The 18,326-nt window shown below is 41.3% G+C and overlaps 1 protein-coding gene and 1 long non-coding RNA gene across 2 annotated transcripts in view; one reads left to right on the top strand and one right to left on the bottom strand.

Moving 5' to 3' along the window:
• Positions 1–18,326, top strand: part of LOC307047234 (uncharacterized protein) — a 323,132-nt gene that overhangs the window by 248,777 nt on the left and 56,029 nt on the right. The gene's annotated exons all lie outside the window — the stretch shown is intronic.
• On the bottom strand, positions 835–16,838 carry LOC307047235. Its single transcript, XR_013810374.1, has 5 exons — positions 16,734–16,838; positions 2,547–2,625; positions 2,357–2,446; positions 1,879–2,224; positions 835–1,760 (listed from the first exon to the last, which is right to left on the bottom strand). It is a non-coding gene; the product is annotated as an uncharacterized lncRNA (long non-coding RNA).

Below are 18,326 nucleotides of genomic sequence, written 5' to 3'. Positions count from 1 at the left end.
TCAAATATGTTTCCTTTCTTTACTACTGGATGAAATTACAACATTTACCCATTATTTCCCTCATATTAGTACAGCCACATAAAAGTATCAAACCACCTGTTAAAATGCACCAGAATACAGGAAATCAAAAAAAAATTGTGGGGGAGGAGCAACCCCCCCCCGTTATAAATGTCCCCCCCACATTCAGAATGCTTCCTACGCCCATGGTCAAGACAGACATAACAATGACCAGTAAAGGTGTGTGTCCACTGCGAGCTGTAGCCTGCGTATGTTCACAGACATATGGAGAGCCTAAAAACCCCTTCAAGTTTCAAGAGGTTCAAGTTTTTAATCCCATAGTAATGGTTTTTGAAGAGGAACAAAAACACAGTTTTGTCTCGTTTGGGACCGTCTGTCTGGAATTTACAGTGGGGACGATCTTCATCGCCTCGGTAAAACACCACAATCTTGCATTTTAAACTCTCTTCGAATGTATCAATGTCATTGAATGTCACAGCTGTCTGATCCGTCAAACCCACCCCCCTCTGCATTCAAAACCTTCGCTATCTGTGAGGTTGTTATGCAGCAACAGTGCTAAATTAATAGCAAAACACAGCTGGTTGGAGGGGTTGTGAACAATGTAAAGAAAACGCTTCTTCTTTTTAACAATTTCATTGTCCAACATTTTATAGCCAATCGTTTCTCACCACCGCCACGGGGGGATTGAACAATCTGCATCACTAGTTCAAGATTGCTGTCTGCCATTACAACCCAATTTGACTGCACAGCATTGAACAGGGCATCCTCAAAATCATTCAAATTATTATCATCGTTGGCATATAAAATGGCTGACACGTTAGCCTGTAGCTGCTCACCCCGTAGCTCAATCTGTACAAGATCTTCCCTCTCTGCTTGGGAAAAAGCCTCATTTAGCATATCATGTACATTGTTCATCAGAATCCCATAATAGGATGTCAAGTCTGCTTCATCGTTAGGAGGAGTTAGGACTGACTCAGTTCTGTGTTATTGAATACAGGTCGAGACAAAATATGTGTTACGGGCATTCTGGTTAGCGCCTCCATCATTTTGTAATGAAGGGGCTGGTGATTCTGAAGCATTCAGGGTGTCACTAACATATCCACCATTTTGCACGGGGGAAACTGGTGATTCTGAGTCACTCGGGTGTCACTAACATATCCACCATTTTGCACGGCGGAAACTGGTAATTCGGCATTGGCTGAAGCTTTGCTAACATTATTTGCTCCATTCAGATGGAGTACTTCGTCTGCGAGCTGATTTAAAAGCCCTAGACCGGGGTAAGTTTCAGAGTTCTGGTAACAGTCTAGCACCCATTCCAATGCGCTATCTAATGTTGTTGGATAGCTTGAGTTTGTTTCCTAGGGGGTTGAAGGCTCGTCATTTAACTCACTGATATTGTCTTAATACTGAGGAAATGACATGTCTCCATATATGAATTCATCATCGCTGCTTAGCTCATTTATATCATTTATACAATGAAGAAAAGACATTTCTTTATCTGCTAAATCATCCATGTTTGACAGTTTATGAAATCACCCCAACAAAAAAAAAAATCAAAAATACATTTGTCACAGCTGAAGAAACATTTCACACCGCTTTTTTACATTTATGGACATAAAGCCAACCTACCGTTCGGATACATCGGTAGCAATTTACAGACCCCCTCCAGCTTATTCAGTTGGTGTGAACATAAAGTTCACAGTAACAGCAGTGGGGCTCCTCTTGATAATAGGGGGGTATATCTATACAGAAAAAAGACAGAGAAAAAAAGAGGGATAAGTATTTGAAAACACAGGATTATACATTTAACAACAATTCATTTAGCGATCATCTTATAAAATAACCATAAAACTCATTTACCGGTATGATAACTCCTGACTAACAGAGTCAGGAGTGTGTCTGTGAGGGGTTCACCCCAGAGCGGCTCTCCGGTCGCCGTAAAAAATTCAAGATCGACCTGACTCAGACGGAAGTTTTGTTGGGGGTTCGCTCCAGAGCTGTTGAAGGGGGGCGTTGAAAGGGGACGAGTCTGTCTGACTCTGAGGGATGGGGGGTGAGGGGCTCACTGAAGATCACACTGAGACCAGCCCTCGGCGCAGAAGGTAGGCTGTGTGTAAACTCCAGAGGGGGAAGGTTTTCAAACTGTATAGATCTGTCGTCTTGAGGGTTTGCTGATGGCTCATGGCTTACGATGCAACTTCATTACCTTTTAACAAAATAGTATGTAAGAATAGTTAGTATATAAAAACGTTATTTTGGATACTTTACACATCAACAAAAAACATATTGGATTTTTTAAATAAGCTAAATACAACACATATAGTTTAAATATACTCACTTTCCACAGGGAGTGAATCAAGGTAGGCTCCAGCTACAAACCAAATCCTTTCTAATACTAGAGGTGGTATTTGCCTCAGAGTTTCCTGAACTGAGACACACAAAAGATTTGATTAGAATCTACACCACATTATTTGTACTTTTTTACTAAAAACATGTTAAAGAAGTAAAATAAAGAAACAGAAACTCACCTAGTATTTCAAAAAGAATTATGACCCAACTCTCGCATCCTCTGATTTGTGTGATGGTTTCCAGCACACAGGCTCTCTACTGTAAACAGAACAAAAATTCAATTTTAAGTAAAAAAAATGTTTAAGTAGTAATAATTACATGATATTATAAGATAAAAAGTACTTTTTCAAAATCAGATCCAGGTCAAGAAAGTGCAGAGAGGAAGTGCTTGTCACTCATTAGCTCTCTTCTTAGAATGGTCACGTGTCTCTTCATGGTGAAACTATACCTCCTAATAAACCCTGATAACAATAGCCAGGTCAATGGCTCAAAAAACCTGTAGTGACCACGATATCCATTTGTTTTTGTCCTTTGTTTGTGGCTCACTCGTGGGGCTGACCGATGAGTAGACGCTTGTAGTTTGAGAGAAAAAATATAAATGTCCAGATGCGATTGAAAAGTAAGATAGTTTATTTCCAAAAAAGGCAAAAAGAAATAAACGTTTTTAAACAAACTATTTGACTGATATTTCAATGCTAAAGCACAATAAAGAACCAAGCTGTGACGCTCCCAACCAGCAAGGTCTAAAAACTGTTTGCTTCAGTCAGCCGCACCAGTAGGCTGCAGCACCTCTCCTTTTATGCTGCAGCATCTCGACCCGCAGAGTAACGCACTCAAATCATAAATAAATAATATACACCACAGTATCTCAGGTTACACTCTAAAAAGATAAGATACTATAATCTAAGGAAATGGCTCCTACATAACCGGCCTCTAATTGTATTTTGGAGTACCACAAAAACAATTATCAAATATACAAAAAAAAGGAGCCTATACAGTCAGGATTTCTATTAATTTCATGAATCCAGTCATCTATCAATATGAGTTGTGTGGTGTTACTCATCCTATCTACATGATATAATCGTGCCATCAGCGGAAGAAGACTCTTTGCTGCCGTCACTCTTCACATTCTAACAGCAGACATATCTTGGTGATTGGCCTCTCCATCACACTGGTCTGTGTTTTAACTTTGACAGCTCGAACCAGTCCTTTAGTGTCTGCCATAGTTTCTAGCACTCTTCCCAGGATCCAAGAGCTACGGGGAGCAGTAGGGTCAACTACCATTACTACATCTCCAGGTTTAAAGCTTCTCTTCTCCTTGCACCATTTCTGTCTTTCTTGCATGAGGGGTAAGTATTCCCGGCACCAGCGTTTCCAGAATAAGTCTGCCATGTATTGCACCTGTTTCCATCGGCGTCTTACGTACAGGTCCTTCTTGTCAAAAACTCCAGGCGACAGAATTGGCTTGGTTTTTAAGAGCAAGATATGATTTGGGGTTAGAGGCTCCAGGTCTTGAGGGTCATTTGAGACTGTTGTGATTGGTTGACTGTTCAACATGGCCTCTACCTCACATAAAAGGGTTTGTAGCCCTTCTTTATCCAATATCTCTTCCTAACTTCAGAGAGGATGTGGTTTCTTCCTCCATGTCCAGTTATTTCATGCTTGTGCCGTAATATGAGAGTTGACACATGACACTTTTTTGGCAGTATGACAGGGAACTTAGTTTCTCCTGGCATAGCTGCCCTCCTCAGGCGTCCTCCCACTCTTAGCACTCCATCCTTTAACACTGGATCAAGCTTGTAGAGGCTGCTTGTCCTTTTGACACCACGTTTTGTTGTTTGCAGTGCTGTCATTTCCTCTGGAAAATACTGTCTTTGATTTTAGCATATGATGGGGTTTTCTGCCTTCTCAAGATCTTCCAGAGTAATGGTCTGTCCACCCAGTGTGGCCTTCATGTTTTCTATTTTCTGCTCAACATTGCTTTTGTTTTGAGCATCGGTGTTGGAGTCATTTAAAGTGGAAATAAGCTCTTTTCTCCTTTGAACGAGCTGTTTTAAGCCTCCTTTGAACTTCAGGATCCATGCTACTGCAACTTTCAGTTTTCTCCAGCTGGAGAAATGCATGAGTAGCTTGCCTGTAGGATTTTCTGTGACTATAACTGTGTTGACAATAGCATTTCTTTTGACCTCTAAATCATCGCAGGAGAGAGAGATGGATTCCAGGGGAAGCAGCGGCCAGTCCTTTTCTGACTTCCAGAGCATTTCTGGGCCATGGATCCATGTTCTGTTCTCCATAAATGTGTCGGCCTTTTGTCCTCTAGAGGCGACATCAGCAGGATTGATCTTTGTGTTCACATAGTGCCATTGGGTCATCTCTGTGGACTCCCTGATGATGGAGATCCTGTTTGCAACAAATGTGTGAAACCTTGTGTTTTGGTTTGCAATGTATTTGAGCACAGATTGGCTATCAGTCCAAAACATAGAGCTTTCCAACTGTAGTTGCAACTCTGTTCTGATGAATGTGTCCACTCTTGTAGCCAGCACTGCAGCAGCAAGCTCCATCCTGGGGATTGTGATCTTCTTGAGAGGAGCTACTCTTGCCTTTCCCATCATGAATGCCACGTGAATGTTGTTATTGTGGTTTACCAGTCTCAAGTAGCTCACTGTGCCGTACCCCTGCTCACTTGCATCCGAGAAATGGTGTAGTTGTGCTTGGATCTGTTGGCCAAAGTCATTGGGCTTGATGCACCTTTTTACCTTGAAGTCAGTCATCTTCTGAAGAGCTTCCATGTAACCCACTGCTTAGAAAACTTCTCAGGTATGTTCTCATCCCAACCGTAGCTAGTGCTACACAGCTCTTGAAATAGCAACTTGGCAGGCAGAGTGAAGGGTGCAAGGAACCCAAGAGGATCATAGATGGAGCTCACCATAGATAATATTCCTCTCCTTGTGTGTGGTTGTGGCTTGATGCTGACATTGAATGTAAAATTGTCATCTTCCGCACACCATTGCACTCCAAGTGCTCTCTCAGTTGGGAGTCGATCTCTGTCCAGGTTCAGCTCCTTCACTTCTTTAGCTCTGTCAGCTTCGGGAATGAGGACAGCACCCTGCGACTGTTGCTTATCCATTTAGAGAAGTGGAAACCTCCCCTCTGACATGCAGCTGTGAGCTCTTTGGCCAGCAGGATAGCTTCTTCCTCTGTAGCAACAGACTTTAGGCAGTCATCCACATAGATGTTTTTCAGTATTGTGTCAATCACTTCAGGTCTGAAGTACTCCCTATTATCCATTGCTGTTCTTTTTAATGCATAGCTAGCGCAGCTGGGTGATGACACAGCGCCAAAGAGATGCACAGTCATGCGGTACTCGGAAGGGGGAAGGTTTGTGTCCCCACCAGGCCACCACAAGAATTTTAAAAAGTCTGTATCTTTTTCGGGCACCTTGACTTAGTGAAACATCGCTTGGATGTCCCCCATCATTCCTATTGGCTCCTGGCGGAATCTGGTTAGGACTCCCAAAAGGCTGTTAGTGAGATCAGGACCCTGCAGCAGTTCGGAGTTTAAGGATGTGCCTTTGAATGATGCTCCACAGTCAAAGACCACTCTGAGTTTTCTTTTCTTGGGGTGGTAGACCCCATGATGAGGTATATACCAGACTTTACCCTCCTTTTGCGTCAGCTGCCCCTGTGGCACTTCTTCAGCATAACCTTTGTGAATGACATCACTGAGAAATCTGGTATATTCCTCATGAAATGATGCATTCCTACGAAGCTTTCTTTGCAGGCTGGAGAGACGTTGCTCAGCAACGTGGCGATTATCTGGCATTGAAACATCATTCTTCCTAAAAGGTCATCTTAGACTGTAGTGTCCATCCACAATGTTTGATGAGTCTTTTGCTATTTGCATGAATTGCTTGTCCTCTGCTGACATTTCCTTTGTGTCCTGATAGGCCTTTTCACTGAAGTCTGTGTTGTATTGTGTGATCAGTAACTCCTGTAAATTGACCAAAGAAATTCTCTTCACTGAGGCGGTATTGCTGTCCTTTGCGATTCCTCCTCTCAACGGGCCATTGACCACCCATCCCAGTAAAGTCCTGCATGCGTATGGGCCTTCTCCTTGGCTATTAATAATTTCTAGTGGTTCCATAACTTTGGGTGCTTTGGTACCAATCAACATGCCGATTTCTGCATCAATGTTAGGGAGTTTGATTTGACTGAGGTATGGCCACTTTGATAGATCCTTTTGATTGGGAATGTTGTGTTTGGTGACAGGCATGATTTTCTGGGTGTAGATTTCTGGGAGAGGGATGAACCTGTTGCCATGTAGCTCACTCACTTCCAGTCCTGTGATGATATGACTGTTCACAGTCTTTTCTTGGCCCATGGTGCGAAGAAGGATGTTTGTTTTCTTTCCTGACATGTTGAGCTGGTTCATGAGCTTGCTTGTGCAGAATGAAGCTGTACTTCCAGGGTCAAGGAACGCATACGTTTGAATAATTTGATTTCCTTTGTTATATTTTACATTAACAGGCACAATAGATAACACACACTCCTCTTCCACTTCACCGGCCCCAATATGCCCATATGCTTTTAGAATAGCCTTCTCTCCGGTCCTTGAGGTTTCAGACCTTTCACCTCTTTCCAATTGTCTTTCCTTTTCTTTTCCTATATGGAGCACAGTAGGGTGAGATTGGTTGCACACTTTACATGTTAAGCGGTTCTCGCAGTTTTTGCTCATGTGACCTGGTACAAGACAACCAAAACAGATTCCTCTTTCCTTTATGAAGCTTATCTTTTCTTTTTGCATTTTCTTTTTGAATGAGAAACATGCATCCATTGTATGTCCACCTGAACAGTACAAACAGGAAGCTTGGGGGGTGCTGCTGTGAGGCTGGGGAGATGTGGACTGGTGGTCAATGTTGGTAATACTGGGGGCAAAGCTGCTGCTAGTGGATTTTGGCCTCTTGTTAATACTTGCTTTGAAGCCCAGCTTTGCTGTGTTGACAGTTTGGTCCTGTATACAGCCAAACACAGGGTCTGTTAATATCTTCACATGATGCTCAATGAACTTGACAAGGTCGCTGAATTTGACCTTGCTGTGCTGCCTTTCCATTAGCCTGTAGACTTCTGATCGCCACCTCTCTCTGAGTTTGTATGGTAACTTTGTAAGCGAGGATTTAAGATTTGAAGAAAGATCCAATTCCTCCATGTAGGTGATTTCCTCCATTTTATTACAGCATCCTCTTAAGTACAATGCAAAAGCCTGTAAAGCAGGGGCGGACTGGGACTACAAATCAGCCCGGGACTCTCGACCGGCCCACTTCGGTACCGCCGGCCCACCGCGGTACCACAAGTAAATACCGCTAGTAAATTGTCGACGGGGCCGGTGGAATTGTATTTTCACTGGCCCCACCATTGTAACCACTGGCCCGGAGCATTCGTCCAAAAGAAAATCGACTAATAATGAATAAAATTAACACATTTGTTGCAATAGTCATTTATGCACTAACTACATTACTACAACATTTGAATCATCAGTTCTTCCTCATTTTCCTCAATTGTTCATATTTGAATTATTAAAATAATGATATTGTGGTCATTGTTTAAAAATACGTCTGCTATTATTATGAGTATTATTTGTATAATGCACTTTCTGCCTTCCTGTCATTAGGAGTTAGACATGTCATGACTATGTAATTGATTTGATTAGAACCTGCATTATCCTAAACTGCTGGCACATTTCGCCAATACCTTTATATTGTCTACTCTTCACTTACTTGTCAGCATGGTCGGCATTGATGTACAGAGCCGACAGAAGACCTTGTTTATATTGGCATCATATTGAGAGGTGCAGCCAGTGACACGTCCTACAGATTGCCCACAGTACTGAGTATGTAAGTAGCTTTGGATAAAAGCGTCTAACAAGTGACATGTAATAACATGTAATAAAAAACCAGGAAGTAAGCTGCTGGTTCCCTCGACAAAAAGCAATGGGATTTCTCCTCACGGTTTTGGAAAATAGCTGGAAATAAGGTCTGTGGAAAACAAACCTGTTTGATAAATGCACGTTTTGTTCAGCCGGATAATCTCCACATTTCTACCCTACTTTTATAATTTTCTAATCATAAATCTAATCGATAGATTATAAAAGGGTTTTAGGACGCGTCACTGCACCACTAGAAGCCAACTCCATCGATCAAGCTGGCTGAAACTTTCTCTCCCTCTTCTTCTCATGCTCCCTGTCACTCTCCTTTAACTCCTCCGGTAACTTTCTTTTATTTGAAGATTGTTTTTTGCCCGGTGCTTGGCCGGTTACCGCTGGTATTAAAAACATTTTGGCAAATGGTTAGGTGGCGCGATAGTCTTTAGTGAAGGAGCGCGCTCCCGTTCACGGGAGCCTGCTCGCGCTGCGCTCCGCAGCAAACAGCTGTTTGCTTTTTACCCAACAACGACAACCGACTCATGGAACGCTATGTTCTAGCGTTAATAAACAAAACAATTTAACAAAATTGCTAGTCAAAATACCAATACCACAGAACAATTCTTTTTTTTACAGCAATATTTTTAGTGGCCCGAGCGGGCAAGTGGAAAGTACGTTATGCTGACCCGGGGTGTCTAAATAGTGCTTCCGGGCCAGCGGGCCATTTATAATATCGAGCCCTTACCGGCCGGCCCACATCGTCCGACCGGCCCACTTCAGTACCGGCCCATCGGGATTCTTCCCGAACGTCCCGATGGCCAGTCCGCCCCTGCTGTAAAGCCTTGGGGTCCTCAGGTTTAATTTGAGACTATGATAGGGCTTTCTCAATGTATGCGTTAGCGATTTTAAACTCATTGCCATAATGTTCTTGAAGAAGTTCTTTAGCCTTTTGGTATCCCCTTTCTGGATCCATGTATAGGCAGGTTCTGACCAGTTCACGACACAGCCCCCTGGTGTACTGTTCCAAATAGTACAGCCGGTCTTTACCACAGAGAGTCTTAGCTTCAATGGCATGCTCAAAGGCCCTTAGAAAGGATCGGTACTCAACTGGATCTCCTTCAAAGACCTTGATGTCCTTTTGGGGTAACAAGGAATGGTGTTGTTGCAGAACTAGAGAGGCAGTAATGTCATTCTGTTTTTGTAATGTGCTGTACAGAGTTGTGTCTCTTATGGAGTTTTCTTGAGTTGTTGGCTCACCTTTTCCATGTGGTTGTGTTGGTTTCAAAGTGGGGTTTTGTGATGCCTTTGACTTCCCTCGAGCAGGATAGTGCAGTGAGTATCCATACTGGAGTCCTTCCTTTGAACGCACACCTTGTATATCCACTCTTTTATCCTTTGTGTAATCCTCTTCCCTTGCAGAGATTACATCCTTTTGTTTTCTTTGTTCATAATATTCGTTCATTCCATCCATTGTTGGCTGTTTGTCTTGAGTGTCCAGAATGTTGAATACAGAGATTTTAGGATCTAACTTCTAACTGGGATTGCAGCTCCAAAGTTTCCTTTATTTTCCTTAGTTGCTCCCTTCTTCTATCTAGCTCCTGCTCCTCCTCCTGCAAAGCATGCCTGGTCCTTAATGAAGTTAGTTTTGCCATTAGCGCAGCTTTCTCTGCTTCTGCACAGATGCGAGCAGATGAACTTGATGAACGTTCACTTCTTTGTTCACTTCTTTGAGACCTTTTGGAGACTCCAGACGCACTTTCCCAAAGAGAATCCTCCTTTCCTGTTGCGCACTCAGACATCCATCTTGTCACAAAAATAATAAACTCGTCAATGCTATTCAATTTTGATTGAAACCAAGCGTCACTTTCACGTTTTTCTTCTTCCTCGTTTAAACGTATGTGATATGACAAGTGTGAGTCTTTAAAACTTTCCGTCAAAGCATTATATTTGACCATATTCTCCTGCACTTCCTCTGCATTCATGCGGTCCTCCGTTAGCTCCTCAATAATGTTGCTTCTGCAATTTCCCAATCTGGCTTGTCTGGATAAACGCAGGCTTGAAACATCATCCCCCTCCATTTGGGTTTCAGTTTGACTCAGATTGGCCACAGCTGCTCCAATCAGTTCCTTTTCATTCATTTTGCTGGTTATCTTTCACTTTTATATCAGCATTTATGAATCGGCACACTTTAGAAAGTTATTTTCAAATAGTTCAATGCCGTAGTGTGTCTGCTTGCGCCGTTCATTAATTATATTACACAGCGGACATCCAAATTAAATAATTGCGTTTCAATGTCCAACAAAGTCACTCCAATAGTGCTCCTTAATTAAGACATATGTCTTCCTTAACGGAATAGTTCCAATCCATCCAGTATTTTCCACAATTTGTACACTTTTGAGACTTCTGAACTTTATTCACCCCTGTGGCGTTTCCTGGTTCGCGCAGTCTCCATTGTTCCTTTGTCTGGATGCCGCTGCTCTTTCACCAGCTTTTCCTCCGGTTTTTTATCCAAAACAAGTTTTTAGACTGTTGTAGTGACCAAGATATCTAATTAGATTAGACAACAAAAGGTGCTACACAGGGGGGCATTTCACACCTACATGTGATGACACCTCACTCCTCACATCAAAGGATATCACACCTACGTGTGATATCACACCTACATGTGATAACCCCTCGAACAAAGGGAGGCGGGACTTAGCTCATTAGCATAATTGGGGGCGGGCCCATCTCTCACTTTGTATGCATACTAATGTGATTGAAGCGGGATGAATATTACTACTTCTGTGAATTATAAAGATAACCTTAAAATTTCAATGTAATCATGTATGGGAGTATTCTGTTTTGATCATTTTAAGGTCTCATTAGTCATATAGGGTAGAACGTTTTTCCTTAGAGATGTAACACACATGGTGAAGAAATCGAGCATGTGAATTGTTAATTGTCCCTTTAAACTGAACTCATTTGATGAACCTGTAACTCACATAGTGACATTCTGTGAAGGTTTACATTCTATATATATCTTCTTGGCATTTACTCTCAATCGTGTGACATTTAGGGATTCAAGTTTTATAAAAGGTCTCAACTTGTGTTATTCTGAATGCCTATATGCTCTGCTTAGCAGAGAATGTATCTGCCACAAGATGCAGCACTTGTTGTTGTTACTCTCTCATTCCTTAATAGAGTGTATTGATCACATATTCTTGTAGGCCTACGTGGAAGGTTGCATCTCAATGCCTTCCACAAAAATGTGAGCGTCCATTCCCATTGGATAACGGAGAATTGTACACCCGCAAGTAAGTATTCCCCTGACTGTCGATTGATTTTACAGTGATATCTGCACTATTCATCGACTAAAAACCACCAGATTACCCTTGTTAATTACACAACATTGATTGGTTTAAATTGTGTGCAATGCTTTTGTATTTTTCCCCTTCGATTCGGAGAAACAAATATTTTTCTGAGTAAAGGATGGCAGAAGACACTACACTACCCAGAATCCCCAGCTATCGTTTAGGACTACACCATGTGCTCTGTTTGACAAACCCGGTTTTTTTTCACCATTCATTCCAATGGCTGGCGTCTATGTCACGTGATCTTCAAATTTCTCCCTGCAGAAAAAAAAACATAGCCGAACTTCGTTTTATTCTCGGTGGAAAATGCCTATTTTAAAGTTAGTTTGGCCATTAAAATGCGTTTTGATGTCATTTGATGAGAGGAATATGAGTTGTTATTTCAGATTATGTATGCAGTGGATGTACATGATCTTTAGATTGCTAGTTATTACGAAGATTACTTCAGGAAATTGCGTACATAAAACGTTTTCATTGTTACCAAGGTTACCAATCTGCATCTAAAGATACGTTATTTTCCCCTGTGCAATTCTAGTCTCACATCTCACATCACATCGTCATTAACAAATACCGGAAACAGACCGAAAACATTTTTAAAAAATAAAATAATACCTTATTCCGAGTGTGTTTGCTTTTCTCTTTGAAAGTCATCACATAACGGCATTGTAATACACGGTTCGGCTGCATTAAATATTACATATCTGCCGTAGTTCTCTATTTATAGAGCCCTGATGAGAAGACTTCTAGACAAACATGAGGAACTGCCGCCAACACTGAAAACGTGACGTGGTTCATAAATATATCAGCAATTAAACAACATCTTACATTTATTTTCACACAATACGTCTCCTTGCAGTATCAACACTAATTCCGCTGACTTTTATATTTGATCCAATTGGTAGATAGGCTGTATTACACCATAAAGGTGCACAGCTGATATAAAGGGACACCTAGTGGTTAAAGCATGTTATTGAATTTCATTATTTTTATTATTAGATATTAATAGGATCCCTATAAAGTATATTCATTACTCGTTATTCTCTACTAATAGTTAATTAAAGACTGTATATAATGACTGTTTTGCACATCCCTTTCAAGATTTCAAGATGTTCTAAGGTTTATTGAGATATCATATTCACAAACGGTGTAGTTATGCAATGAATGAAAAACTTGGGTCGCAGGTTCCTCAATAGTGCATTACAAGACATCTATCAATATTTGTGCATACCTCCAGCAATGTTAACTATGTTGAAGCACTTATTTTAACTGATATTATACACATGTATTATACTCTTATAGGATGTATAGGTATTGAACATTCAATAAATAAAGAACACAGAATTATTAAATATAAAACGGTGGACCCGTTCAAATCCAGTTTTGGACAGTCTGCCGTGGTTCCATCCCATTTCAAGTGCTGTTCGACGCTCGGCGTAACCCTCGGAGCACACTCTCCAATCACAGAGCTTGAGGACTATCACGGGGTTTGTCAAGCGAAGCGGAGAGAATACTTACTTCCGGGTGTAACATTCTCTAAAGCAAATGAGCTGCTCCGACCCTCGGTCCTGACGGACTCCAACTTGTGTTTATTAATCAAACAAATAAATAAACACAAGGATAATTATGTGTTATTGTTGAGTAAATGGAGAATTGCACAGGGGAAAATAACGTAGGCTATCTATGCCGCAATTTTAGATGCGGATTTTGTTAAATTAATAAGTTTGTGCTGTGGACCAACACTATACATTGACGGAGAAGGGGGTAGCAATAAAGATAACACCATTAAACAGTTGCACAACATAACAGAAATAATATCGATAGCAGCATCCCTAGCAACAAGTAACAAGTAGTTAATAATAATAAAAGATATTAAGAAAAAGGCATTTTAAACAGTCATTAAAAAGCAACACAATCTACCTGCATTGCATTACTCTAAACGTGTAATAACGTGCTTTAACCAGTAGGTGGTTTGGGTTAAAAAGCTGTCAAGTTTATAGTGTTAACAAAATAAAATATACTGCTGTTTCTGGTTTAGTTTACGACGGATATATTTAGTTATTGTTTTGATATTTGTAACACAAGCGATGGAAAAAAAACACAGCAACAAAGTAAAAGATGGTCTTAACATGACCCAGCGGTCTAGTAGTTAATAAAAAACAATAATATCAAAACAAAATATTACTACTAACTTTATTGTGAAATTCAAACTGAACGGTAAAATAATAGTTTCCGGTATATTCTGAGCCCGATCTCTGTAGTTAAATACAAAAAAAGAACTACGACAGATGTGTAATATATTTAATGCAGCCAAACCATTTATTACAATGCATTCATGTGATGACTTTCAAAGAGTAAAGCAAGCACTGCTGAATAAAGTATGATTTTATCTTTTACGAGACGTTTTTTTTGGAATGCAGTTGGAGGTCAACCAATCACAGAGCTTGAGAACTAATCACGGGGCTTGTCAAACAGAGCACATGGTGTAGTCCTAAACGATAGCTGGGGACTCTGGGTATTGTAGTGTCTTCTGCCATTCTTTACTCCGAAAAAATATTTGTTTCTCCGAATCGAAGGGGAAAAATACAAAAGCATTGCACACAATTTAAACCAATCAATGTTGTGTAATTAACAAGGATAATCTGGTGTTTTTTAGTCGATGAGTAGTGCAGATATCAATGTAAAATCAATCGACAGTAAGGGGAATACTTACTTCCGGGTGTACAATTCTCCGCTATCCAATGGGAATGGACGCTCACATTGCCTTTAAGGGCAGCCGACACAAACGAATGCCGTGCTTCCATGAGCGTCAAATCCCGCCGCAGATGGGAATACATTGCAATCAGTTGAAAGCTATTTGCGTCCCTTTATGAAGCTCAAGGAGCGTCACAACTGCATGCCACGGGACCCTGACCAAACGTCGCTCCTGGACGATTATGGAGTGAGAGTGTGTTGCGTTTAGCAGTCCCATTAGGTCACCTGTTATCAACCACTGTTTTTATGACACATAGAAGCTTGGACATTCACAAGTAGGGATATTTCAAAAGTGACAGGTTTTATGACATAATACAAAATGTGAAAATCTCAGCTTGACCACAGACCTTATTTCAGGCATCTCGCCAAAAACAAAAAAAAAATTGAATTTGAGCCAAGGGAACTAATTACTGACTAATTTCTGGGTTTAAGGACACATTCCTGCACTGATCATTTCTGAAATATACTGAACCTTATATTGATATCAGAATATTAACTGTTGAACCTTTGAGTAGCCAGGAGTTGCTGAATCCACATTGCCTCATAGAAAGCGACTGTGAGTAATCCTATACACCGAGGACTGCGGGGCCCTGCGGTGCCGTGTGCCTTCCCTTCACATCACACAGCTCCGAGTGCTCAGGAGACATCAGACTGACAAGTGTTACCACAGCGTTTGGGGTTTTACTCTATGTTTCATGTCGGATTTCAGACGGAGCGGTTCAAAGGTGCCGCGCCCAGATGCAGCCGTCACCTCAGGTGGAAAGCCTGTCGCCATTTACAGTGCCCGCAAATGCCAGTGAAATGCCACCAAACACGAGACGTTTAATGTGAGTGTGTGTGTGCTGGTGTGTGTGTAAGTGAATGTTTACAGACTTGTATTGAAGTATTTGTGGATTGTCTAGTACTAATCTCTGTGTGTTTTGTTTCTCGACTGATCCATCGATAAAGTATGTCTGATTTCTGTGCTAATCCACATATTACACACACACACACACACACACACACACACACACACACACACACACACACACACACACACACACACACACACACACACACACACACACACACACACACACACACACACACAGGCACACACACACAGGCACACACACACACCGAGATTCCTTTGTAGATTTATCTCGCTGATAAACAATAAAACTGCTTAAACAGACAATTTAACTTGTACACCCAGTGCTTGAATTGGAATAAAAAAGGTGCCAGTACTCTAAATCAGCAACAAGTATTTGGCACAAAGTCATAGTATATCCTATAATGCTGTTGGGTTTGTCTCTTTACTGTATATTTTAGAAAGGCTCACTGTACTTAAACAAAATGACTCAGGGTGCATCTGAGATTAGAGCGGGTGCAGTGGTAAAGTGCTATTTTTATAAGTGGGGAGTGGACCTGACACCCTCTAGTCTAGGGGGGTCCGGGGGCATGCTCCCCCGGGAACATTTTTTTTAAATATTGAAGTTAGATGCATCAATCTGGTGCAATTTGAGAGAAAAATGAAGAGATATATGGATACCTCTCAACATCCATAATGAAACAACTGTAAACATATTTACTTTTTCTTTATGGATATAAAAGAAAGTAAAGCTTGACTCCTACTGGCTGGTTAAATGACTCCTCGTCCCTGAGGCCACTACCAGTTTTTTGTGCCATTTTGCTGGATTTATTTCTCAATAGCGTTGCTGCACAAAGTGATAGCCCTCTAGTTTAAATCTACTACCCAAAAAGAAACATATGGAGATGGGTTACTATTTAAAAAAAATTGCAAATCTATTTGGGAACAGTGGAGCCGGGCCTCAAATCCTATAGGGGGGTCCGGGGGCATGCTCCCCCGCTAACATTTTTTTTTAAATGTTGGACTTAAATGCATCAATCTGGTGCATTTTGAGGGGGAAATAAAGAGACTACACCCATATGAAACAAAAATGTATACATTTAAATAATCATAAAATCATAAGTACATGGCCATAACCAATAACATACAATATCCAATATGAAAAAACATTGAAACTTGTTTATTTATTTGTTTTTGGTTCATTTATAGTTGTGAGTGTGTCTGGGCTCCTGAATCGGCCTCTCCTGTCTCCCTCCTCTCCCCCCTGCTCCTCTTTGAGGCAACAGCAAAGACTAGTTTTAGCTCTCAACAAGTTTATCTTACCTTTTTTCACCTAGTTAACATTTTGTTTGTATTATTCATGCATATTTTACTAATCACTACCCCCTCAAATGGAAATATGTGTTTACATAAATGGTGACCGAACCGTTTGAGACCCACTGAGATAACTGAAACTAAGTTAACTATCTAAAGACTCAGAGAGTAATTTACCTCACCAGAGCTGTAGTTATCAGCCTCTCAGTCTGACAGCAAAGGACTCTCCCTCCACCTTGTTGTTGAAAAAGTTCCTTATATCCGTTAGCGCAGCTAGCTAGCACAAGATGCTAACAACAATACACGTAACCGGTGCGCGCGCTTTCTCGCTCGCTCGCGCCACACATACACCAACACACACACTCCCGAGCTTGAATGACACACAGAGACCAATCGAGGGCATTAGTATGATCTGTATGAAAGTGGCAATGTCGGCAGGCCACGTCATGTAGACAGCCAGTCACCCTCTGTGAGGCAGTCAGACCCACATTTGCGCTGCGTTGCGTTTACAATATATACGTATATTGCCGGCGGCTGAGTACCGGCACTTCTGACTGTCAGAAGTGCCGGTACCACATGGGTAAAAATCAGAAGTGCCGGTACTGCGTACCGGTGAGTACCGGCCCAATTCAAGCACTGTGTACACCAACACACAAACACCATCATCCGCTATCATCATCACGGTGACATACAGAGACAATAGGTATCTCCTGGTTGTTATGGAAACAGCCAGGTGATAATTCATATATGAAGGTTATCGCCTTTCCTCTCTCCCTCTTCTCGTTTATTTTAATTCCCTTTCACCTGTCTATCTTCTTCATCCTTCAATTCTGATTTCCTTTCCCTTTATCACATTTTTTCTTCTGGGCTCGTTTTTTGCTACCTCTTTCTCTTACTTTTCTTGGTTGCCATTCCCTTTTCCTTACCTCCTTCCTCCGTTTTATTATAATTCATTTCTGACCCATCAACACTTTAAATCTCTCCTTTTCACTTTACCTCCTACTTTGCTCACCTCCTTGCTCCCTTCCTCTTGACTTACAATTTCCATATTATCTATTATTCCTCCTCTTTCCCTCCTTGTTTGTCCACTTATCTTTTCTTCTCCTTTCTCCTTCACTTCTCTCCTCCCTTCTGTGATTATCAACCTCCTCTCCTCGCTCCCTTTCCTATTGTTTCTCCCCTCCTCTCCTCTCCTTCTTCTCTCGGTTTATCCGCAATAACCCAGTTTATTTGTGTTTTCCCATTCCAAATACTGTCGCCTTGCATTACCTTAGTTTCTACTGGCCGTCCCGAGGGTTATTTATGTGCTCTTCTCTATATGTGCTTGCTCCTTCCTCCTGCCACCGCACGCTCAAAGAGCAGCAAAGGACTTAACATTCAGGCCCTCCAGGCATTTGGTTCTGAAGATATGTGGAAGAATATTGTTTCTTAAATGTATTTTCCATCTGTTTTTATTTCATTCCTTAGGAGATGGGATTGAACAGAGGCTCAACATTTAAGCCCGGAGGCATTTTTAAGGATTGTTTTCAGATATTGGATGGATATTGTGGTCTTTTTTCTTTGTTTGGGACGATGCTCTTCTGGCATCCTACCCTCTGGTCCTTGTGTAATGGAATAACAGCAGTCATAGTCAATATAGCCTGTCTTGTAGGCCAGTAGCTGCTGCTTCTCTTCCAAATAGCCTTTCAGGACTTGTGTTTGTGAACGCTTTGTATTAAACTCAACTTGTATTGTTTGTTTCACTGGTGTCGTGAAGTTTCTTTGGTCCTGCAGGG

Source organism: Notothenia rossii (genome assembly GCF_949606895.1).
Source record: "Notothenia rossii genome assembly, chromosome: 7".
Taxonomy (NCBI): Eukaryota; Metazoa; Chordata; class Actinopteri; order Perciformes; family Nototheniidae; genus Notothenia; species Notothenia rossii.
The sequence above is the reverse complement of the archived record's forward strand: the minus strand, read 5'-3'. Positions and strand labels throughout refer to the sequence as shown.